Below are 25,065 nucleotides of genomic sequence, written 5' to 3'. Positions count from 1 at the left end.
AACGTGAATGCCACCAAAGGGGACCCGTACCCGTACTCAATTGAGCCGGCCTCGGGGCCCCAGCCTGCATCGTCGATGTAGAGCTTGCCGCAACGACTCTTCATCATCCGGCCTACAGCGTAGCCCTCGACTCCTTCAAAGCGGCCCTCCAAGAACCGGAAACCATCGTGTGATAGCCCCACGGTGGGCGCCAACTATCGTGGTTTTGTCACGGCAGATGTCCTAGAGAAAGGACTTAGTCGTGGAGCCATGCGACGGGTTAGCTTGAAGGTGTTAAAGCGGACACAGGGACGCAAGAGAGTCTATACTAGTTCGGCCCCTTCGATGAAGGTAAAAGCCTACGTCTAGTTGTGATGGAATTGATGGGGTTTCGATGACTAGGGAGCAAACAAGCTTCGCCTATGTCTTGAGTTGTTGTCTGTGTCCTTAAACCGCCGCCGGGTCGTCCCCTTATATACACGGGTGACACCCGTCGGTTCACAGAGTCCCAACACCGGTCGATATTCGTATCCGGGTTGGTCTCTCCTTATTCCTAACTTACAATACAAGCTTATATACAATTTCTGGTTTACAGCTACAAGTCTTGAACCGGCTACGGGCCTTAGGCCCTCATCTGCCTTCTTGGGCTTTATCACTCTGGAACTACTGATGAAGTTGACCCGGCCCAGATAGGCCGGTTTACGCCCAGCAGTAATATCCCCAACATAGATGGCATCAATTGAACCTTCTTGTCAGCATTCTGTTGAACTATTTCTTCCACTAGCGCCGCGACGAGTTGGAAGCAAGTTTCATACGGTCACCATAGCTGATAACCAAAAAAATGTTTTAGTTTTCAAGAACGGGAAGATATTAATTTGAGGTAATTAAAAATAATTGCAATAGTAGCATGCAGTTGGACTGTTACACGGTAAAAACTGCGAAAACACATCCAAAGATAGAAATAAGGATAGTTGCACTTCAGAAGCAATGTTTCAAAAAGAGAAATGAAACAAGAAGAAAATACCAATAAGCTTTTACATTGTTCACGAATGCATTCAAGCGAAATGGACTTCACATCAGCCTTCATATATAGCAAGGCAAGACATAGAGATGATATCAAGAAGAACAAGGAAAAAAGCTAGACCATATCCACCATGAGGAAGGCATGTTTGGTGAATTTCAGAATAAAAATGAGGATAAAATTGATATATTTATCCAGAGATTGTTAATTACCTTAGTTTTCTGAAAGCCTCCATGGTGAATTTCTTGCCGAAGATGAAACACCAATCTCCTGTCATTGGTTCACAGTCAGAACAGATATCCAACAATGCAGAGATCCAAGCAATAAATTAAGCGAGGATGAGAGTCGAAGGGTGGAGATACCTATTGCTGCCTCAGGGATGTGGGAATTTTTTTCCATTCAGGGCTTCCATGTTTTGTAATCTTCTTCTCCAGCTCTGGATGACATTCTAGAAGATCGAAGCACTTCAAGGAGGGAAGAGACGGCAGTGACTGGATTTGCCCAGCACCAAGTAGGGCAAAGCTCTCGAGAAAGCACAGGTTTTTCATTCTTGGTGGGAACGATTTCAAGTCACATGCACCAGATATATACAGACAATGCAGGGATTGGAGGTTCTGTAGCAGCCATTGTTCAGGTAAGCTCTCCATCTCAGACCCATTCATAATATCCAGCTTTTCGGTGTGGCAAAGACCTTTAGCAGCTCAAGAAGCAGCAAGGACGGTAGATCAATCTGAATAGTAGGTATCTGTAGTGAGCTGTCGGGCTCCATGCCACCAGAACCAGATGCAACTCTATTTAGCGAGGAGGACCCAGCGTTTGCAAGTGTACTGCACCTGCTGATTTTTAACCTGAAGAGTGATGGAAGTGATCCGAGCCCTCCCAAGGAAGAGGGATTCTCACATCCCTCTATGTGCACATAAGTCAGTGCTCTAAAATTCTTGAACACGTCCCTGTGTTAAGTATATATGTTGTGTTTGTCTTGTACAGGCCCAGGCCCATAGTCTAGAGAGAGGCCCAGGCCCATGTAACCTTGTATATATCTCTCTCCTCCTCAATACAGAAAACTGTTCAATCATTCTCTCTTCCTCATGTTTCCTAACATAGTATCAGAGCAGGACCAAACCCTAGTCCCTCTTCCAGCTGCCACAAATGAAATCACCGCCGGTGAGGTGATTCAGGCAGATCTATATGGTAAGGAGACATCCACATCGCTGCCCCATCCCATCTTTGTCATCAACCTTTAGGAGCTGCCCTCCAGCAACTCCTCTGTGTGTCTTCACAGCTACTCTGTGAGAATACTTCCCCTGCTCTCCAGCAAGCTCTTGGTGCCTTCCCTACTCTACAGCAAGCTCCAAGCGTTCCCCCTTCTATGCAGCAAGATCCAGCAAGCTCCTCCTTCTATCCAGTGAGATCTAGCTCATGTTTGTGGTTGTCTGCTACTCTTCTCTTGTTGCTGCCTGCAGCTGCTATCAGATTGGGTGTTTCCAGCTGCTGGCTTCTCACCACTATGGCAAGAAATGATTTCGGATTTGGTTCTTTGATCATAGATATCAAGCTTGATGGTTCAAACTACAAGGAATGGGCATTTTCTGCCCGGACTGTCTTGAGGACAACTGGTTTTGTTTCTCATCTGACAGATGATCCACCTAGTCCAAATAATGATGCAGCAAGGAAGTCTTGGCAAAAGATCGATGATCGTGTGATGGGAATTTTAATTCTGGGTGTTGAACCCTCATTCTGAATGAGTCTTGAGCATCACATTTCAGCTAAAGAGATATGGAAGTACTTTGAGCAGCATGATACGTCTCCAACGTATCTATAATTTTTGATTGTCCCATGCTATTATATTATCAACCTTGGATGTTTTATATGCATTTATATGCTATTTTATATGATTTTTGGGACTAATCTATTAACCTAGAGCCCAGTGCCAGTTTCTGTTTTTTCCTTGTTTTAGAGTATCGCAGAAAAGAAAAATCAAACGGAGTCCAATTGACCTAAAACTTCATGGGACTTATTTTTGGACTAGAAGAAGCCCACAGAGTATCGGAGATGGGCCAGGAGAGTCCCGGGCTGCCCACAAGGGTGGGGGCGCGCCCACCCCCCTAGGCGCGCCCCCTGCCTCGTGGACAGCCCGGAGGTCTACCGACGTACTTCTTCCTCCCATATGTACCCATATACCCTAAAAACTTCGGGGAGGACAATAGATGGGGAGTTCCGCCGCCAGAAGCCTCCGTAGCCACCGAAAACCAATCTAGACCTGTTCCAGCACCCTACCGGAGGGGGGAATCCCTCTACGGTGGCCATCTTCATCATCCCGGTGCTCTCCATGACGAGGAGGGAGTAGTTCTCCCACGGGGCTGAGGGTATGTACCAGTAGCTATGTGTTTGATCTCTCTCTCTCTCTCTCTCTCGTGTTCTTGAGGTGGTACGATCTTGATGTATCGCGAGCTTTGCTATTATAGTTGGATCTTATGATGTTTCTCCCCCTCTACTCTCTTGTAATGGATTGAGTTTTCCCTTTGAAGTTATCTTAACGGATTGAGTCTTTAAGGATTCGAGAGCACTTGATGTATGTCTTGCGTGGGATACCCATGGTGACAGTGGGGTATTCTATTGATCCACTTGATGAATGTTTTGGTGATCAACTTGCGGGTTCCGCCCATGAACCTATGCATAGGGGTGGCACATGTTTTTGTCTTGACTATCCGGTAGAAACTTTGGGGCACTCTTTGAGGTTCTATGTGTTGGTTGAATAGATGAATCTGAGATTGTGTGATGCATATCGTATAATCATACCCGTGGATACTTGAGGTGACATTGGAGTATCTAGGTGACATTAGGGTTTTGGTTGATTTGTGTCTTAAGGTGTTATTCTAGTACAAACTCTAGGGCTGTTTGTGACACTTATAGGAATAGCCCAACGGATTGATTGGAAAGAATAACTTTGAGGTGGTTTCGTACCCTACCATAATCTCTTCGTTCGTTCTGCGCTATTACTGACTTTGGAGTGACTCTTTGTTGCATGTTGAGGGATAGTTATGTGATCTAATTATGTTATTATTGTTGAGGGAACTTGCACTAGTGAAAGTATGAACCCTAGGCCTTGTTTCAACGCATTGCAATACTGTTTGTGCTCACTTTTATCATTAGTTACCTTGCTGTTTTTATATTTTCATATTACAAAAACCTTTATCTACCATCCATATACCACTTGTATCACCATCTCTTCGCCGAACTAGTGCACCTATACAATTTACCATTGTATTGGGTGTGTTGGGGACATAAGAGACTCTTTGTTATTTGGTTGCAGGGTTGCTTGAGAGACACCATCTTCATCCTACGCCTCCTACAGATTGATAAACCTTAGGTCATCCACTTGAGGGAAATTTGCTACTGTCCTACAAACCACTGCACTTAGAGTCCCAACAACGTCTACAAGAAGAAGGTTGTGTAGTAGACATCAAGCTCTTTTCTGGTGCTGTTGCCGGAGAGGTTAGCGCTTGAAGGTATATCTTTAGATCTTGCAATTGAGTCTTTTTGTTTCTTGTTTTATCACTAGTTTAGTTTATAAAAGAAAATTAAAAAATATGGAATTGAGTTTGCCTCATACGCTTCATCTTTTTAATATCTTTCGTGAGTATGATGGAAAGGAAAATTGTGCCAAAGTGTTAGAAGAAGAATGCATTAAAATATTTGAATGATGAGCATGATTGCAATGTTGTTAGTATGAATTCCTTGAATATCCATGATGCTAATGATATGCAAAGCCACAAGCTTGGGGATGCTATGTTTGATGGAGATGATATTTTTCCCCCCAAGTTTTGATGAGCAAATTTATTATGATGAGAGCATGCCCCCTATTTATGATGATTATTGTGATGACTTGTATGCTATTAAGAATTATGATAACCATGAAACTTTTCATCATGATTTTAGTTTTCAATTGGATTATGCCTCACATGATAGCTATTTCGTTGAGTTTGCTCCCACTACTATTCATGAGAAGAAATTTGCTTATGTGGAGAGTAATAAAAATTCTATGCTTGTAGATCATGAAAAGAATAATTTATGTAATGGTTATATTGTGGAATTAATTCATGATGCTACTGAAAATTATTATGAGGGAGGAATATATGCTTGTAGAAATTGCAATAATACCAAGTTTCCTCTCTATGTGCTTAAAATCTTGAAGTTATGCTTGTTTTGCTTTCCTATGCAAGTTGATTATTGTTCCCACAAGTTGTTTGCTCACAAAATCCCTATGCATAGGAAGTGGGTTAGACTTAAATGTGCTAGTCATATTCTTCATGATGCTCTCTTTATGTTACAATTCTTATCTTTTATGTGAGCATCATTGAAATCATCATGCCTAGCTAGGGGCGTTAAACGATAGCGCTTGTTGGGAGGCAACCCAACTTTATTTTTGTTCCTTGCTTTTTGCTCATGTTTAGTAATAAATAATTTATCTAGCCTCTATTACGATTGAGTTTTTATGTTTTAATTAGTGTTTGTGCCAAGTAGAACAGTTGGGAAGACTTGGGGAAAGTCTTGTTGATCTTGCTGTAAAAAAACAGAAACTTTAGCGCTCACGAGAATTGCTGCCATTTTTTTATTAGAGAGTGATATTTAGTTAATTGTTTTTGCATATGATTAATAGAAAAATTCCTCACGTCCAGCAATTTATTTTAGAATTTTTGGGGTTCCATAAGTTTGCCTTAGTTACAGATTACTACAGATTGTTCTGTTTTTTGACAGATTCTGTTTTTCGTGTGTTGTTTGCTTATTTTGATGAATCTATGGCTAGTAAAATAGTTTATAAACCATAGATAAGTTGGAATAAAGTAGGTTTAACACCAATATAAATAAAGAATGAGTTCATTACAGTACCTTGAAGTGGTGTTTTGTTTTCTTTCGCTAACGGAGCTCACGAGTTTTCTATTAAGTTTTGTGTTTTGAAGTTTTCAAGTTTTGGGTAAAGATTTGATGGACTATGGAATAAGGAGTGGCAAGAGCCTAAGATTGAGGATGACCAAGGCACCCCAAGGTAATATTCAAGGACAACAAAATCCTAAGCTCGGGGATGCCCCGGATGGTATCCCCTCTTTCGTCTTCGTTCATCGGTAACTTTACTTGGAGCTATATTTTTATTCGCCACATGATATGTGTTTTGCTTGGATCGTCATTTTATTTTATTTAGTTTTGCTTGCTGTTTGAATAAAATACCAAGATCTGAAATTCTTAAATGTTAGAGAGTCTTCACATAGTGGAATAATTATTCAACTACTCATTGATCTTCACTTTTATCTTTCGAAGTAGTTTGTTGTTGCTCTAGTGCTTCACTTATATCATTTTGAGAGTCTCTAAACAGCATGGTAATTTGCTTTGGTTATGAATTTAGTCCTAATATGATGGGCATCCAAAAGGGATATAATAAAAACTTTCATATAAAGTGCATTGAATACTATGAGAAGTTTGATACTTGATGATTGTTTTGAGATATGAAGATGGTAATATTAGAGTCATGCTAGTGAGTAGTTGTGAATTTGAGAGATACTTGTGTTAAAGTTTGTGATTCCCGTAGCATGCACGTATGGTGAACCGTTATGTGATGAAGTCGGAGCATGATTTATTTATTGATTGTCTTATGAGTGGCGGTCGGGGACGAGCGATGGTCTTTTCCTACCAATCTATCCCCCTAGGAGCATGCGTGTAGTAATTTGCTTTGATAGCTTCTAAATTTTTGCAATAAGTATATGAGTTCTTTATGACTAATGTTGAGTCCATGGATTATACGCACTCTCACCCTTCCACCATTGCTAGCCTCTCTAGTACCGCAACTTTCGCCGGTACCTTAAACCCACCATATACCTTCCTCAAAACAGCCACCATACCTACCTATCATGGCATTTCCATAGCCATTCCGAGATATATTGCCATGCAACTTTCCACCATTCCGTTTATTATGACACGCTCCATCATTGTCATATTGCTATGCATGATCATGTAGTTGACATCGTATTTGTGGCAAAGCCACCATTCATAATTCTTTCATACATGTCACTCATGAGTCATTGCACATCCCGGTACACCGCCGGAGGCATTCATACAGAGTCATATTTTGTTCTAAGTATCGAGTTGTAATTCTTGAGTTGTAAGAAAATAAAAGTGTGATGATCATCATTATTAGAGCATTGTCCCATGTGAGGACAGGATGATGGAGACTATGATTCCCCTATAAGTCGGGATGAGACTCCGGACGAAAAATAAAAAAAAAAGAGAAAAAAAGAGGCCATAAAAAAGAGAGGAAAGGCCCAAAAAAATAAAAAAAATGAGAGAAAAAAGAGAGAAGGGGCAGTGCTACTATCCTTTTACCACACTTGTGCTTCAAAGTAGCACCATTATCTTCATGATAGAGAGTCTCCTATGTTGTTACTTTCATATACTAGTGGTAATCTTTCATTATAGAACTTGGCTTGTGTATTCCAATGATGGGCTTCCTCAAAATGCCCTAGGTCTTCATGAGCAAGCAAGTTGGATGCACACCCACTAGTTTCTTTTGTTGAGATTTCATACACTTATAGCTTTAGTGCATACGTTGCATGGCAATCCCTACTCACTCACATTGATATCTATTGATGGGCATCTCCATAGCCCGTTGATACACCTAGTTGATGTGAGACTATCTTCTCGTTTTTGTCTTCTCCACAACCACCATTCTATTCCACCTATAGTGCTATATCCATGGCTCACGCTCATGTATTGCGTGAAGATTGAAAAGGTTTGAGAACATCAAAAGTATGAAACAATTGCTTGGCTTGTCATCGGGGTTGTGCATGATTTAAATACTTTGTGTGGTGAAGATGGAGCATAGCCAGACTATATGATTTTGTAGGGATAACTTTCTTTGGCCATGTTATTTTGAGAAGACATAATTGCTTTGTTAGTATGCTTGAAGTATTATTATTTTTATGTCAATATTAAACTTTTGTCTACAATCTTATGGATCTGAATATTCTTGCCACGATAAAGAGAATTACATGGATAAATATGTTCGCTAGCATTCCACATCAAAAAATTCTATTTTTATCATTTACCTACTCGAGGACGAGCAGGAATTAAGCTTGGGGATGCTCATACGTCTCCAACCTATCTATAATTTTTGATTGTTCCATGCTATTATATTATCAACCTTGGACGTTTTATATGCATTTATATGCTATTTTATATTATTTTTGGGACTAACCTATTAACCTAGAGCCCAGTGCCAGTTTCTGTTTTTTTCCTTGTTTTAGAGTATCGCGGAAAAGGAAAATCAAACGGAGTCCAATTGACCTGAAACTTCATGGAACTTATTTTTGGACCAGAAGAAGCCCACGGAGTATCGGAGATGGACCAGGAGAGTCCCGGGCTGCCCACAAGGGTGGGGGCGCGCCCACCCCCCTAGGCGCGCCCCCTGCCTCATGGACAGCCTGGAGGTCTACCGACGTACTTCTTCCTCCCACATATACCCATATACCCTAAAAACTTTGGGGGGGACAATAGATTGGGAGTTCCGCCGCCAAAAGCCTCCGTAGCCACCGAAAACCAATCTATACCCGTTTCGGCACCCTTCCGGAGGGGGGAATCCCTCTCCGGTGGCCATCTTCATCATCCTGGTGCTCTCCATGACGAGGAGGGAGTAGTTCTCCCTCGGGGCTGAGGGTATGTACCAGTAGCTATGTGTTTGATCTCTCTCTCTCTCGTGTTCTTGAGGTGGTACGATCTTGATGTATCGCGAGCTTTGCTATTATAGTTGGATCTTATGATGTTTCTCCCCCTCTACTCTCTTGTAATGGATTGAGTTTTCCCTTTGAAGTTATCTTATCGGATTGAGTCTTTAAGGATTTGAGAACACTTGATGTATGTCTTGCGTGGGATACCCGTGGTGACAGTGGGGTATTCTATTGATCCACTTGATGTATGTTTTGGTGATCAACTTGCGGGTTATGCCCATGAACCTATGCATAGGGGTGGCACACGTTTTCATCTTGACTCTCCGGTAGAAACTTTGGGGCACTCTTTGAGGGTCTATGTGTTGGTTGAATAGATGAATCTTAGATTGTGTGATGCATATTGTATAATCATACCCATGGATACTTGAGGTGACATTGGAGTATCTATGTGATGTTAGGGTTTTGGTTGATTTGTGTCTTAAGGTGTTATTCTAGTACGAACTCCAGGGCTGTTTGTGACACTTATAGGAATATCCCAACGGATTGATTGGAAAGAATAACTTTGAGGAGGTTTCATACCCTACCATAATCTCTTCGTTCGTTCTCCGCTATTAGTGACTTTGGAGTGACTCTTTGTTGCATGTTGAGGGATAGTTATGTGATCTAATTATGTCATTATTGTTGAGGGAACTTGCACTAGTGAAAGTATAAACCCTAGGCCTTGTTTCAACGCATTGCTATACCGTTTGTGCTCACTTTTATCATTAGTTACCTTGCTGTTTTTATATTTTCATATTACAAAAACCTTTATCTATCATCCATATACCACTTGTATCACCATCTCTTCGCCGAACTAGTGCAGCTATACAATTTACCATTGTATTGGGTGTGTTGGGGACACAAGAGACTCTTTGTTATTTGGTTGCAGGGTTGCTTGAGAGAGACCATCTTCATCCTATGCCTCCTACGAATTGATGAACCTTAGGTCATCCACTTGAGGGAAATTTGCTACTATCCTACAAACCACTGCACTTAGAGTCCCAACAACGTCTACAAGAAGAAGGTTGTGTAGTAGACATCAAGCTCTTTTCTGGCGCCGTTACCGGGGAGGTTAGCGCTTGAAGGTATATCTTTAGATCTTGCAATCGAATCTTTTTGTTTCTTGTTTTAGCACTAGTTTAGTTTATAAAAGAAAACTAAAAAATATGGAATTGAGTTTGCCTCATACACTTCATCTTTTTAATATCTTTCGTGAGTATGATGGAAAGGAAAATTGTGCCAAAGTGTTAGAAGAAGAATGCATTAAAATATTTGGCACTAAATATTTGAATGATGAGCATGATTGCAATTTTATTAGTATGAATTCCTTGAATATCCATGATGCTAGTGATATGCAAAGCCACAAGCTTGGGGATGCTATGTTTGATGGAGATGATATTTTTTGTCCCCCAAGTTTTGATGAGCAAATTTATTATGATGAGAGCATGCCCCCTATTTATGATGATTATTGTGATGACTTGTATGCTATTAAGAATTATGATAACCATGAAACTTTTCATCATGATTTTAGTTTTCAATTGGATTATGCCTCACATGATAACTATTTCGTTGAGTTTGCTCCCACTACTATTCATGAGAAGAAATTTGCTTATGTGGAGAGTAATAAAAATTCTATGCTTGTAGATCATGAAAAGAATAATTTATGTGATGGTTATATTGTGGAATTAATTCATGATTCTACTTAAAATTATTATGAGGGAGGAATATATGCTTGTAGTAATTGCAATAATACCAAGTTTCCTCTGTATGTGCTTAAAATCTTGAAGTTATGCTTGTTTTGCTTTCCTATGCAAGTTGATTCTTGTTCCCACAAGTTGTTTGATCACAAAATCCCTATGCATAGGAAGTGGGTTAGACTTAAATGTGCTAGTCATATTCTTCATGATGCTCTCTTTATGTTGCAATTCTTATCTTTTATGTGAGCATCATTGAAATCATCATGCCTAGCTAGGGGCGTTAAACGATAGCGCTTGTTGGGAGGCAACCCAACTTTATTTTTGTTCCTTGATTTTCGCTCATGTTTACTAATAAATAATTTATCTATCATCTGTTACATTGAGTTTTTATGTTTTAATTAGTTTTTGTGCCAAGTAGAACCGTTGGGAAGACTTGGGGAAAGTCTTGTTGATCTTGCTGTAAAAAAAAACAGAAACTTTAGCGCTCACGCGAATTGATGCCATTTTTTATTGGAGAGTGATATTTAGTTAATTATTTTTTCAGATGATTAATATATAAATTCCGCACGTCCAGAAATTTATTTTAGAATTTTTGGGGTTCCATAAGTTTGCGTTAGTTACAGATTACTACAGACTGTTCTGTTTTTGACAGATTCTGTTTTTCGTGTGTTGTTTGCTTATTTTGATGAATCTATGGCTAGTAAAATTGTTTATAAACCATAGAGAAGTTGGAATAAAGTAGGTTTAACACCAATATAAATAAAGAATGAGTTCATTACAGTACCTTGAAGTGGTGTCTTGTTTTCTTTCGCTAGCGGAGCTCACGAGTTTTCTGTTAAGTTTTGTGTTGTGAAGTTTTCAAGTTTTGGGTAAAGATTTGATGGACTATGGAATAAGGAGTGGCAAGAGACGAAGATTGAGGATGCCCAAGGCACCCCAAGGTAATATTCAAGGACAACAAAAAGCCTAAGCTTGGGGATGCCCCGGATGGCATCCCCTCTTTCGTCTTCGTTCATCGGTAACTTTACTTGGAGCTATATTTTTATTCGCCACATGATATGTGTTTTGCTTGGAGCGTCATTTTATTTTATTTAGTTTTGTTTGCTGTTTGAATAAAATACCAAGATCTGAAATTCTTAAATGTTAGACAGTCTTAACATAGTGGCATAATTATTCAACTACTCAATGATCTTCACTTTTATCTTTCGGAGTAGTTTGTTGTTGCTCTAGTGCTTCACTTATATCATTTTGAGAGTCTCTAAACAGCATGGTAATTTGCTTTGGTTATGAATTTAGTCCTAATATGATGGGCATCCAAGAGGGATATAATAAAAACTTTCATATAAAGTGCATTGAATACTGTGAGAAGTTTGATACTTGATGATTGTTTTGAGATATGAGGATGGTAATATTAGAGTCATGCTAGTCAGTAGTTCTGAATTTGAGAGATACTTGTGTTAAAGTTTGTGATTCCCGTAGCATGCACGTATGGTGAACCGTTATGTGATGAAGTCGGAGCATGATTTATTTATTGATTGTCTTCCTTATGAGTGGCGGTCGGGGACGAGCGATGGTATTTTCCTACCAATCTATCCCCCTAGGAGCATGCGTGTAGTACTTTGTTTTGACAACTAATAGATTTTTTCAATAAGTATGTGAGTTCTTTATGATTAATGTTGAGTCCATGGATTATACGCACTCTCACCCTTCCACCATTGCTAGCCTCTCTAGTACCGCGCAACTTTCGCCGGTACCTTAAACCCACCATATACCTTCCTCAAAACAGCCACCATACCTACCTATCATGGCATTTCCATAGCCATTCCGAGATATATTGCCATGTAACTTTCCACCGTTCCGTTTATTATGACACACTCCATCATTGTCATATTGCTATGCATGATCATGTAGATGACATCGTATTTGTGGCAAAGCCACCATGCATAATTCTGTCATACATGTCACTCATGAGTCATTGCACATCCCGGTACACCGGCGGAGGCATTCATATAGAGTCATATTTTGTTCTAAGTATCGAGTTGTAATTCTTGAGTTGTAAGAAAATAAAAGTGTGATGATCATCATTATTAGAGCATTGTCCCATGTGAGGAAAGGATGATGAAGACTATGATTCCCCCATAAGTCAGGATGAGACTCCGGACGAAAAATAAAAAAAGAGAAAAAAAAGAGGCCATAAAAAAGAGAAAATGCCCAAAAAATAAAAAATATAAAAAATGAGAGAAAATGAGAGAAGGGGCAGTGCTACTATCCTTTTACCACACTTGTGCTTCAAAGTAGCACCATGATCTTCATGATAGAGAGTCTCCTATGTTGTCACTTTCATATACTAGTGGGAATCTTTCATTATAGAACTTGGCTTGTATATTCCAATGATGGGTTTCCTGAAAATGCCCTAGGTCTTCATGAGCAAGCAAGTTGGATGCACACCCACTAGTTTCTTTTGTTGAGCTTTCATACACTTATAGCTCTAGGGCATCCATTGCATGGCAATCCCAACTCACTCACATTGATATCTATCGATGGGCATCTCCATAGCCCGTTGATACACCTAGTTGATGTGAGACTATCTTCTCGTTTTTTATTCTCCACAACCACCATTCTATTCCACCTATAGTGCGATATCCATGGCTCACGCTCATGTATTGCGTGAAGATTGAAAAGGTTTGAGAACATCAAAAGTATGAAACAATTGCTTGGCTTGTCATCGGGGTTGTGCATGATTTAAATACTTTGTGTGGTGAAGATGGAGCATAGCCAGACTATATGATTTTGTAGGGATAACTTTCTTTGGCCATGTTATTTTGAGAAGACATAATTGCTTTGTTAGTATGCTTGAAGTATTATTATTTTTATGTCAATATTAAACTTTTGTCTAGAATCTTATGGATCTGAATATTCTTGCCACGATAAAGAGAATTACATGGATAAATATGTTCGCTAGCATTCCACATCAAAAAATTCTATTTTTATCATTTACCTACTCGAGGACGAGCAGGAATTAAGCTTGGGGATGCTGATACGTCTCCAACATATCTATAATTTTTGATTGTTCCATGCTATTATATTATCAACCTTTGATGTTTTATATGCATTTATATGCTATTTTATATGATTTTTGGGACTAACCTATTAACCTAGAACCCAGTGCCAGTTTCTGTTTTTTCCTTGTTTTATAGTATCGCAGAAAAGGAAAATCAAACGGAGTCCAATTGACCTGAAACTTCACAGAACTTATTTTTGGACCAGAAGAAGCCCACGGAGTATCGAAGATGGACCAGGAGAGTCCTGGGCTACCCACGAGGGTGGGGGCGCGCCCACCCCCCTGGGCGCACCCCCTACCTAGTGGACAGCTCAGAGGTCTACCGACGTACTTCTTCCTCTCATATATACCCATATACCCTAAAAACTTTGGGGAGGACAATAGATCGGGAGTTCCACCGCCAGAAGCCTCCGTAGCCACTGAAAACCAATCTAGACCCGTTCCGACACCCTACCGGAGGGGGGTATCCCTCTCCGGTGGCCATCTTCATCATCCCGGTGCTCTCCATGACGAGGAGGGAGCAGTTCTCCCTCGGGGCTGAGGGTATGTATCAGTAGCTATGTGTTTGATCTCTCTCTCTCTCATGTTCTTGAGGTGGTACGATCTTGATGTATCGCGAGCTTTGCTATTATAGTTGGATCTTATGATGTTTCTCCCCCTCTACTCTCTTGTAATGGATTGAGTTTTCCCTTTGAAGTTATCTTATCGGATTGAGTTTTTAAGGATTTGAGAACACTTGATGTATGTCTTGCGTGGGATACCCGTGGTGACAGTGGGGTATTCTATTGATCCACTTGATGTATGTTTTGGTGATCAACTTGCGGGTTCCGCCCATGAACCTATGCATAGGGGTTGGCACACGTTTTCGTCTTGACTCTCCGGTAGAAACTTTGGGGAACTCTTTGAGGTTCTATGTGTTGGTTGAATAGATGAGTCTGAGATTGTGTGATGCATATCGTATAATCATACCCACGGATACTTGAGGTGACATCGGAGTATCTAGGTGACATTAGGGTTTTGGTTTATTTGTGTCTTAAGGTGTTATTCTAGTACGAACTCTAGGGCTGTTTGTGACACTTATAGGAATAGCCCAACGGATTGATTGGAAAGAATAACTTTGAGGTGGTTTCTGTTGGGGAACGTAGTAATTTCAAAATTTCCTACGCACATGCAAGATCATGGTGATGCATAGCAACGAGGGGGGAGAGTGTGTCCACGTACCCTCGTAGACCGAAAGCGGAAGCGTTAGCACAACGCAGTTGATGTAGTCGTACCTCTTCACGATCCGACCAATCCAAGTACCGAACGCATGGCACCTCCGAGTTCAGCACACGTTCAGCTCGATGACATCCCGCGAACTCCGATCCAGCAGAGCTTCACGGGAGAGTTCCGTCAACACGACGGCGTGATGATGGTGATGATGTTGTTGCCGACGCAGGGCTTCGCCTAAGCACCGCTATGATATGACCGAGGTGGAATATGGTGGAGGGGAGCATCGCACATGGCTGGGAGAGATCAACAGATCAACTTGTGTGTCTTGGGGTGCCCCTTCCCCGTATATAAAGGAGGAAGGGAGGAGGAGGCCGGCCCTAGGAGGGGCGCGCCAAGGGAGTAGGATTCCTACTCCTAGTAGCAGTAGGTTTCCTCCTTTCCTAGTCCAACTAGGAGAAGGGGGGAAAGGAGGGGAGTGGAGAAGGAAGGGAGAGGGGGGCCGCGCCCCAAACCCCTTGTCCAAATCGGACTGGGCTTGGGAGGGGTGCGCGCCACCTCCTGGCTGCTACCTCTCCTTCCCACTAAGGCCCATTAAGGCCCAATACTACTTCCCCGTATTCTCATAACTCCCCGGTACTCCAAAAAATACCCGAATCACTCGGAACCTTTCCGATGTCCGAATATAGTCGTCCAATATATCGATCTTTACGTCTCGACCATTTTGAGACTCCTCGTCATGTCCCAGATCTCATCCGGGACTGCAAACTACCTTCGGTACATCAAATCACATAACTCATAGTACAAATCGTCACCGAAACTTTAAGCGTGCGGACCTTACGGGTTCGAGAACTATGTAGACATGACTGAGACATGTCTCCGGTCAATAACCAATAGCAGAACCTGGATGCTCATATTGGTTCCTACATATTCTATGAAGATCTTTATCGGTCAAACAGCTTAACAACATATGTTGTTCCCTTTGTCATCGGTATGTTACTTTCCCGAGATTCGATCATCAGTATCTCAATACCTAGTTCAATCTCGTTATCGGCAAGTCTCTTTACTCGTTCCGTAACACATCATCCCACAACTAACTCATTAGTTGCAATGCTTGCAAGGCTTAAGTGATGTGCATTACCAAGAGGGCCCAGAGATACCTCTCCGACAATCGGAGTGACAAATCCTAATCTCGAAATACGCCAACCCAACAAGTACCTTCGGAGACACCTGTAAAGCACCTTTATAATCACCCAGTTACGTTGTGATGTTTGGTAGCACACAAAGTGTTCCTCCAATAAACGGGAGTTGCATAATCTCATAGTCATAGGAACATGTATAAGTCATGAAGAAAGCAATAGCAACTAACTAAACGAACAAGTGCTATGCTAACAGAATGGGCCAAGTCAATCACATCATTCTCTAATGATGTGACCCCGTTAATCAAATGACAACTCATGTCTATGGCTAGGGAACTTAACCATCTTTGATTCAACGAGCTTGTCAAGTAGAGGCATACTAGTGACACTCTGTTTGTCTATGTATTCACACACGTATTATGTTTCCGGTTAATACAATTATAGCATAAATAATAAACATTTATCATGAAATAAGGAAATAAATAATAACTTTATTATTGCCTCTAGGGCATATTTCCTTCAGTCTCCCACTTGCACTAGAGTCAATAATCTAGTTCACATCGCTATGTGATTTAACATCAATAGTTCACATCACCATGTGATTAACACCCATAGTTCACATCTTCATGTGACCAACACCCAAAGGGTTTACTAGAGTCAATAATCTAGTTCACATCACTATGTGATTAATACCCAAAGAGTACTAAGGTGTGATCATGTTTTGCTTGTGAGGGAAGTTTAGTCAACGGGTCTGCCACATTCAGATCCGTATGTATTTTGCAAATTTCTATGTCAACAATGCTCTGCACGGAGCTACTCTAGCTAATTGCTCCCACTTTCAATATGTATCCAGATTGAGACTTTGAGTCATCTAGATCCGTGTCAAAACTTGCATCGACGTAACCCTTTACGACGAACCTTTTGTCACCTCCATAATTGAGAAACATATCCTTATTCTACTAAGGATAATTTTGACCAATGTCCAATGATCTACTCCTAGATCACTATTGTACTCCCTTGCCAAACTCAGGGCAGGGAATACAATAGGTCTGGTACACAGCATGGCATACTTTATAGAACCTATGGCTGAGGCATAGGGAATGACTTTCATTCTCTCTCTATCTTCTGCCGTGGTCGGGTTTTGAGTCTTACTCAACTTCACACCTTGTAACACAGGCAAGAACTCCTTCTTTGACTGTTCCATTTTGAACTACTTCAAAATCTTGTCAATGTATGTACTCATTGAAAAACTTATCAAGCATCTTGATCTATCTCTATAGATCTTGATGCTTAATATGTAAGCAGCTTCACCGAGGTCTTTCTTTGAAAAACTCCTTTCAAACATTACTTTATGCTTTGCAGAATAATTCTACATTATCTCTGATCAACAATATGTCATTCACATATACTTATCAGAAATGTTGTAGTGCTCCCACTCACTTTTTTGTAAATACAGGCTTCACTGCAAGTCTGTATAAAACTATATGCTTTGATCAACTTATCAAAGCGTATATTCCAACTCCGAGATGCTTGCACCAGTCCATAGATGGATCGCTGGAGCTTGCATATTTTGTTAGTACCTTTAGGATTGACAAAACCTTCTGGTTGCATCATATACAACTCTTCTTTAATAAATCCATTAAGGAATGCAGTTTTGTTTATCGATTTGCCAGATTTCATAAAATGCGGTAATTGCTAACATGATTCGGACAGACTTAAGCATAGATACGAGTGAGAAACTCCCATCGTAGTCAACACCTTGAACTTGTCGAAAACCTTTTTGCGACAATTCTAGCTTTGTAGATAGTAACACTACTATCAGCGTCTGTCTTCCTCTTGAAGATCCATTTAATCTCAATGGCTCGTCGATCATTGGGAAAGTCAATCAAAGTCCATACTTTGTTCTCATACATGGATCTCATCTCAGATTTCATAGCCTCAAGCCATTTCGCGGAATCTGGGCTCATCATCGCTTCCTCATAGTTCGTAGGCTCGTCATGGTCAAGTAACATGACCTCCAGAACAGGATTACCGTACCACTCTGGTGCGGATCTCACTCTGGTTTACCTACGAGGTTTTGGTAGTAACTTGATCTGGGGTTACATGATCATCATCATTAGCTTCCTCACTAATTGGTGTAGAAGTCATAGGAACAGATTTCTGTGATGAACTACTTTCCAATAAGGGAGCAGGTACAGTTACCTCATCAAGTTCTACTTTCCCCCCACTCACTTCTTTCGAGAGAAACTCCTTCTCTAGAAAGGATCCATTCTCAGCAATGAATATCTTGCCTTTGGATCTGTGATAGAAGGTGTACCCAACATTTTCTTTTGGGTATCCTATGAAGACGCACTTCTCCGATTTGGGTTTGAGCTTATCAGGTTGAAACTTTTTCACATAAGCATTGCAACCTCAAACTTTAAGAAACGACAGCTTAGGTTTCTTGCCAAACCATAGTTCATACAGTGTCGTCTCAACGGATTTAGATGGTGCCCTATTTAACGTGAATGTAGTTGTCTCTAATGCATAACCCCAAAATGATAGTGGTAAATCGGTAAAAGACATCATAGATCGCACCATATCTAATAAAGTACGGTTACGACGTTCGGACACACCATTACACTGTGGTGTTCTAGGTGGCGTGAGTAGTGAAACTATTTCACATTGTTTTAACTGAAGGCCAAACTCGTAACTCAAATATTTTACTTCTGCGATCATATCGTAGAAACTTTTATTTTTCTTACGATGATTCTCCACTTCACTCTGAAATTCTTTGAACTTTTCAAATGTTTCAGACTTGTGTTTCATCAAGTAGATATACTCATATCTGCTCAAATCATATGTGAAGATCAGAAAATAATGATACCTGCCGCGAGCCTCAATATTCATCGGACCAGATACATCAGTATGTATGATTTCCAACAAATCTATTGCTCGCTCCATTGTTCCGGAGAACGGTGTCTTAGTCATCTTACCAATGAGGCATGGTTCGCAAGCATCAACTGATTCATAATCACGTGATTCCAAAAGCCCATCAGCATGGATTTTCTTCATGCGCTTTACACCAATATGACCTAAACGGCAGTGCCACAAATAAGTTGCACTATCATTATTAACTTTGCATCTTTTGGCTTCAATATTATGAAAATGTGTATCACCACGATCGAGATCCAACAAACCATTTTCATTGGGTGTATGACCATAGAAGGTTTTATTCATGTAAACAGAACAACAATTATTCTCTAACTTACATGAATAACCGTATTGCAATAAACATGATCAATCACATTTATGCTCAACGCAAACACTAAATAACATTTATTTTAGGTTTAACACTAATCCCGGAAGTATAGGGAGTGTGCGATGATGATCATATCAATCTTGGAACCATTTCCAATACACATTGTCACTTCACCCTTAACTAGTCTCTGTTCATTCTGCAACTCCCGTTTCGAGTTACTATTCTTAGCAACTGAACTAGTATCAAATACTGAGTGGTTGCTATAAACATTAGTAAAGTACACATCAATAACATGTATATCAAATGTACCTATGTTCACTTTGCCATCCTTCTTATCCGTCAATTACTTGGGGTAGTTCCACTTCCAATGACCAGTCCCTTTGTAGTAGAAGCACTCAGTTTCAGGCTTAGGTCCAAACTTGGGTTTTTTCACTTGAGCAGCAACTTGTTTGCCGTTCTTCTTGAAGTTCCCTTTCTTCCCTTTGTCCCTTTATTTGAAAATAGTGGATTTGTTTACCATCAACACTTGATGCTTTTCTTGATTTCTACCTTCGTCGATTTCAGCATCACGAAGAGCTTGGGAATCGTTTCCGTTATCCCTTGCATATTATAGTTCATCACGAAGTTCTACTGTCTTGGTGATGGTGACTAGAGAATTTTGTCTATCACTATTTTTTCTGGAAGATTAACTCCCACTTGATTCGAGCAGTTGTAGTACCCAGACAATTTGAGCACATGCTCACTGCTTGAGCTATTCTCCTCCATCTTTTAGCTATAGAACTTGTTAGAGACTTCATATCTCTCAACTCGGGTATTTACTTGAAATATTAACTTAAACTCCTGGAACATCTCATATGGTCCATGATGTTCTAAACATCTTTGAAGTCCCGATTCTAAGTCGTTTAAGCATGGTGCACTAAACTATCAAGTAGTCATCATATTGAGCTAGCCAAACGTTCATAACATCTGTATCTGCTCCTGCAATAGGTTTGTCACCTAGCGGTGCATCAAGGACATAATTCTTCTGTGCAGCAATGAGGTTAAACCTTAGATCACGGATCCAATCAGCATCCTTGCTACTAACATCTTTCAACTTAGTTTTCTCTAGGAACATATCAAAAATAAAACAGGGGAGCTAAACGCGAGCTTTTGATCTACAACATAGATATGCTAATACTACCAGGACTAAGTTCATGATAAATTTAAGTTCAATTAATCATATTACTTAAGAACTCCCACTTAGATAGGCATCCCTCTAATCCTCTAAGTGATCACGTGATCCATATCAACTAAACCATGTCCGATCATCATGTGAGATGGAGTAGTTTCAATGGTGAACATCACTATGTTGATCATATCTACTATATGATTCACGCTCGACCTTTCGGTCTCCATATTCCGAGGACATATCTGTTATATGCTAGGCTCGTCAAGTTTAACCTGAGTATTCCGCGTGTGCAACTGTTTTGCACCCGTTGTATTTGAACGTAGAGCCTATCACACCCGATCATCACGTGGTGTCTCAGCACGAAGAACTTTCGCAATGGTGCATACTCAAGGAGAACACTTATACTTTGATAATTTAGTGAGGGGTCATCTTATAATGCTACCGTCAATCAAAGCAAGATAAGATGCATAAAATATAAACATCACATGCAATCAATATAAGTGATATGATATGGCCATCATCATCTTGTGCTTGTGATCTCCACTCCGAAGCATCGTCATGATCACCGTCGTCACCGGCGTGACACCTTGATCTCCATCATAGCATCGTTGTCGTTTCGCCAACCTTATGCTTCTATGACTATCGCTACCGCTTAGTGATAAAGTAAAGCATTACAGGGCGATTGCATTGCATACAATAAAGCGACAACCATATGGCTCCTGCCAGTTGCCGATAACTCGGTTACAAAACATGATCATCTCATACAATAAAATTTAGCATCATGTCTTAACCATATCACATCACAACATTCCCTGCAAAAACAAGTTAGGCGTCCTCTACTTTGTTGTTGCAAATTTTACGTGGTTGCTACGGGCTTAGCAAGAACCGTTCTTACCTACACATCAAAACCACAACGATAGTTTGTCAAGTTGGTGTTGTTTTAACCTTCGCAAGGACCGAGCGTAGCCACACTCGGTTCAACTAAAGTTGGAGAAATTGACACCCGCCAGCCACCTGTGTGCAAAGCACGTCGGTAGAACCAGTCTCGCGTAAGCGTACGCGTAATGTCGGTCCGGGCCGCTTCATCCAACAATGCCGCCGAACCAAAGTATGACATGCTGGTAAGCAGTATGACTTAAATCACCCACAACTCACTTGTGTTCTACTCGTGCATATGACATCTACGCATAAAACCTGGCTCGGATGCCACTGTTGGGGAACGTAGCAATTTCAAAATTTCCTACGCACACGCAAGATCATGGTGATGCATAGCAACGAGGGGGAGAGTGTGTCCACGTACCCTCGTAGACCGAAAGCGGAAGCACAACACGGTTGATGTAGTCGTACGTCTTCACGATCCGACTGATCCAAGTACCGAACGCACGGCACCTCCGAGTTCAGCACACGTTCAGCTCGATGACGTCCCGCGAACTCCGATCCAGCAGAGCTTCACGGGAGAGTTATGTCAGCACGACGGCGTGATGACGGTGATGATGTTGCTACTGACGCGGGGCTTCACCTAAGCACCGCTACGATATGATCAAGGTGGAATATGGTGGAGGGGGGCACCGCACATGGCTGGGAGAGATCAACAGATCAACTTGTGTGTCTTGGGGTGCCCCCTGCCCCTGTATATAAAGGAGCAAGGGAGGAGGAGGCCAGCCCTAGGAGGGGCGCGCCAAGGGAGTAGGATTCCTACTCCTAGTAGGAGTAGGTTTCCTCCTTTCCTAGTCCAACAAGGAGAAGGGGGGAAGGAGGGGAGTGGAGAAGGAAGGGAGAGGGGGGCCGCACCCCAAACCCCTTGTCCAAATCGGACTGGGCTTGGGAGGGGCGCGTGCCACCTCCTGGCTGCTGCCTCTCCTTCCCACTAAGGCCCATTAAGGCCCAATACTACTTCCTTGTATTCCCGTAACTCCCCGGTACTCCGAAAAATACCCGAATCACTCGGAACCTTTCCGATGTCCGAATATAGTCATCCAATATATTGATCTTTACGTCTCGACCATTTCGAGACTCCTCATCATGTCCCTGATCTCATCCGGGACTCGAAACTACCTTCGGTACATCAAATCACATAACTCATAATACAAATCGTCACCGAAACTTTAAGCGTGCGGACCCTACGGGTTCGAGAACTATGTAGACATGACCGAGACATGTCTCCGGTCAATAACCAATAGCGGAACCTGGATGCTCATATTGGTTCCTACATATTCTATGAAGATCTTTATTGGTCAAACAGCATAACAAGATACGTTGTTCCCTTTGTCATCGGTATGTTACTTGCCCGAGATTTGATCGTTGGTATCTCAATACCTAGTTCAATCTCGTTACCGGCAAGTCTCTTTACTCGTTCCATAACACATCATCCCGCAACTAACTCATTAGTTGCAATGCTTGCAAGGCTTAAGTGATGTGCATTAACGAGAGGGCCCAGAGATACCTCTCCGACAATCGTAGTGACAAATCCTAATCTCGAAATACGCCAACCCAACAAGTATCTTCGAAGACACCTGTAGTGCACCTTTATAATCACCCAGTTACGTTGTGATGTTTGGTAGCACACAAAGTGTTCCTCCAATAAACGGGAGCTGCATAATCTCATAGTCATAGGAACATGTATAAGTCATGAAGAAAGCAATAGCAACAAACTAAACGATCAAGTGCTATGCTAACGGAATGGGTCAAGTCAATCACATCATTCTCTACTGACGTGACCTCATTAATCAAATGACAACTCATGTCTATGGCTAGGAAACTGAACCATCTTTGATTCAACGAGCTAGTCAAGTAGAGGCATACTAGTGACACTTTGTTTGTCTATGTATTCACACATGTATTATTTTTACGGTTAATACAATTCCAGCATGAATAATAAACATTTATCATGATATAAGGAAATAAATAATAACTTTATTATTGCCTCTAGGGCATATTTCCTTCAGTTATGTGATCCAATTATGTTATTATTGTTGAGGGAACTTGCACTAGTGAAAGTATGAACCCTAGGCCTTGTTTCAACGCATTGCAATACAGTTTGTGCTCACATTTATCATTAGTTACCTTGCTGTTTTTATATTTTCAGATTACAAAAACCTTTATCTACCATCCATATACCACTTGTATCACCATATCTTCGCCGAACTAGTGCACCTATACAATTTACCATTGTATTGGGTGTGTTGGGGACACAAGAGACTCTTTGTTATTTGGTTGCAGGGTTGCTTGAGAGAGACCATCTTCATCCTACGCCTCCTACAGATTGATAAACCTTAAGTCATCCACTTGAGGGAAATTTGCTACTGTCCTACAAACCTCTGCACTTGGAGGCCCAACAACGTCTACAAGAAGAAGGTTGTGTAGTAGACATCACAGTGCTACCTTCAGCCCAGCAGTGCACTTCATTTCTCCTAGTTTCAGAAATTACACAACACTCGGCAGCCAGAAGACATGTCCATAGAAGAGTACTATGGAGCTTTCACTCGCATCACTGGGCAGCTAGGTTCCATGGTTCCAAAGGGTAATTCTGGTTGTGAGTCATGTGCGGCAAAGGAAAAGTATGACCATCAGACTCTCATGTTTTAGTTTGTGATGGGTCTCAAGCAAGACTTTGAGAACATTCGCACTCAATTGCTTGGTCGTACGACTCATCCCCCCTTGAAAGAGGCACTTGCTAGCTTGATCGCTGAGGATACTCGTCTCCATTCTCTTGAGGCTACTTCTACGCAGACTCTACACACTAGTGTTCTGGCTTTTCCTCAGCGGCCAGGTGCCTCCAAGGCCACACCTTCAGCTATCGTCTGCTCATTCTGTAAGAAGGCAGGACACCACAGAGATGGTTGTTTCAAGCTTCATCCAGAGCTGTTAGCTGAGTTTCAGGCTAGACGGGCCCTCAATCAGCAGTGTCGTGCACCCCAGGCTCCTTATCAACAGCAAGCGAGGGGTGCTTCTACATCTGTTCTCTCTCAGCCCGTTGTTGCTGCAACCCAGCCTTGGGTTCTGGACTCTGGAGCTTCTTTCCATGTGACCTCTGATCGCTCTCCGCTTGTGTCTTGCCAGCTAGTGCGGGATGATGCCTCTGTTCAGACTGCTGATGGTACACCTTGTTCTATTACTCATTAGGGTTCTCTTTGCACATCCAAGTTTTATGTTCCTGCCATATCCTTTGCTCCAGAGTTGTCCATGAATATTATGTCTGTTGGCTAGCTTGCTGATATGAACTACTTTGTTGGTTTTGATGACTCATTTTGTTATGTGCAGGACCGTCAGAGCAAGAGGGTCAATAGAACTGGCCATCGCCGTAGAGGATCCACATCCCTCTACATCCTTGACACCTTACACCTTCCTTCGGCTTCCACCACATCCGCGTTCCGGATGGCTGCATCAACATCAAGATCCACTTCGTCATTTTCTTTTGCCCAGTGGCACCATCGCTTAGGTCACTTGTGTGGTTCTCGTTTATCTACCCTTGTTCGACAAGGTGTTTTGGGTCATGTTTCCATAGATACTGGTTTTCACTGTAAGGGTTGTAAGCTAGGGAAACAAATACATCTTCCATACTCTTCCAACACTACTCATTCTAGTCATCCTTTTGATTTAGTGCACTCTAATGTATGGGGTCCTTCTCCCCTTTGTTTTGAAAGGTGGCCACAAACATTATCTCATATTTGTTGATGCTCACTCTCGACATACTTGGGTCTATTTTATGAAGCATCATTCTGAGTTGTTTTCTATATATAAGGCTTTTGCACATATGGTCCATACTCAGTTTTCCAGTGATGTTCGTGTTTTTCGTT

The 25,065-nt window shown here is 41.4% G+C and overlaps 1 pseudogene; it reads right to left on the bottom strand.

Moving 5' to 3' along the window:
* Positions 1 to 1,208: 1,208 nt before the first annotated feature.
* Positions 1,209 to 25,065, bottom strand: part of LOC119289468 — a 29,891-nt pseudogene continuing 6,034 nt past the window's right edge.

This window comes from Triticum dicoccoides, chromosome 4A (genome assembly GCF_002162155.2).
Source record: "Triticum dicoccoides isolate Atlit2015 ecotype Zavitan chromosome 4A, WEW_v2.0, whole genome shotgun sequence".
Lineage (NCBI taxonomy): Eukaryota > Viridiplantae > Streptophyta > Magnoliopsida > Poales > Poaceae > Triticum > Triticum dicoccoides.
This window is presented reverse-complemented; position numbering and strand designations above follow the sequence as displayed.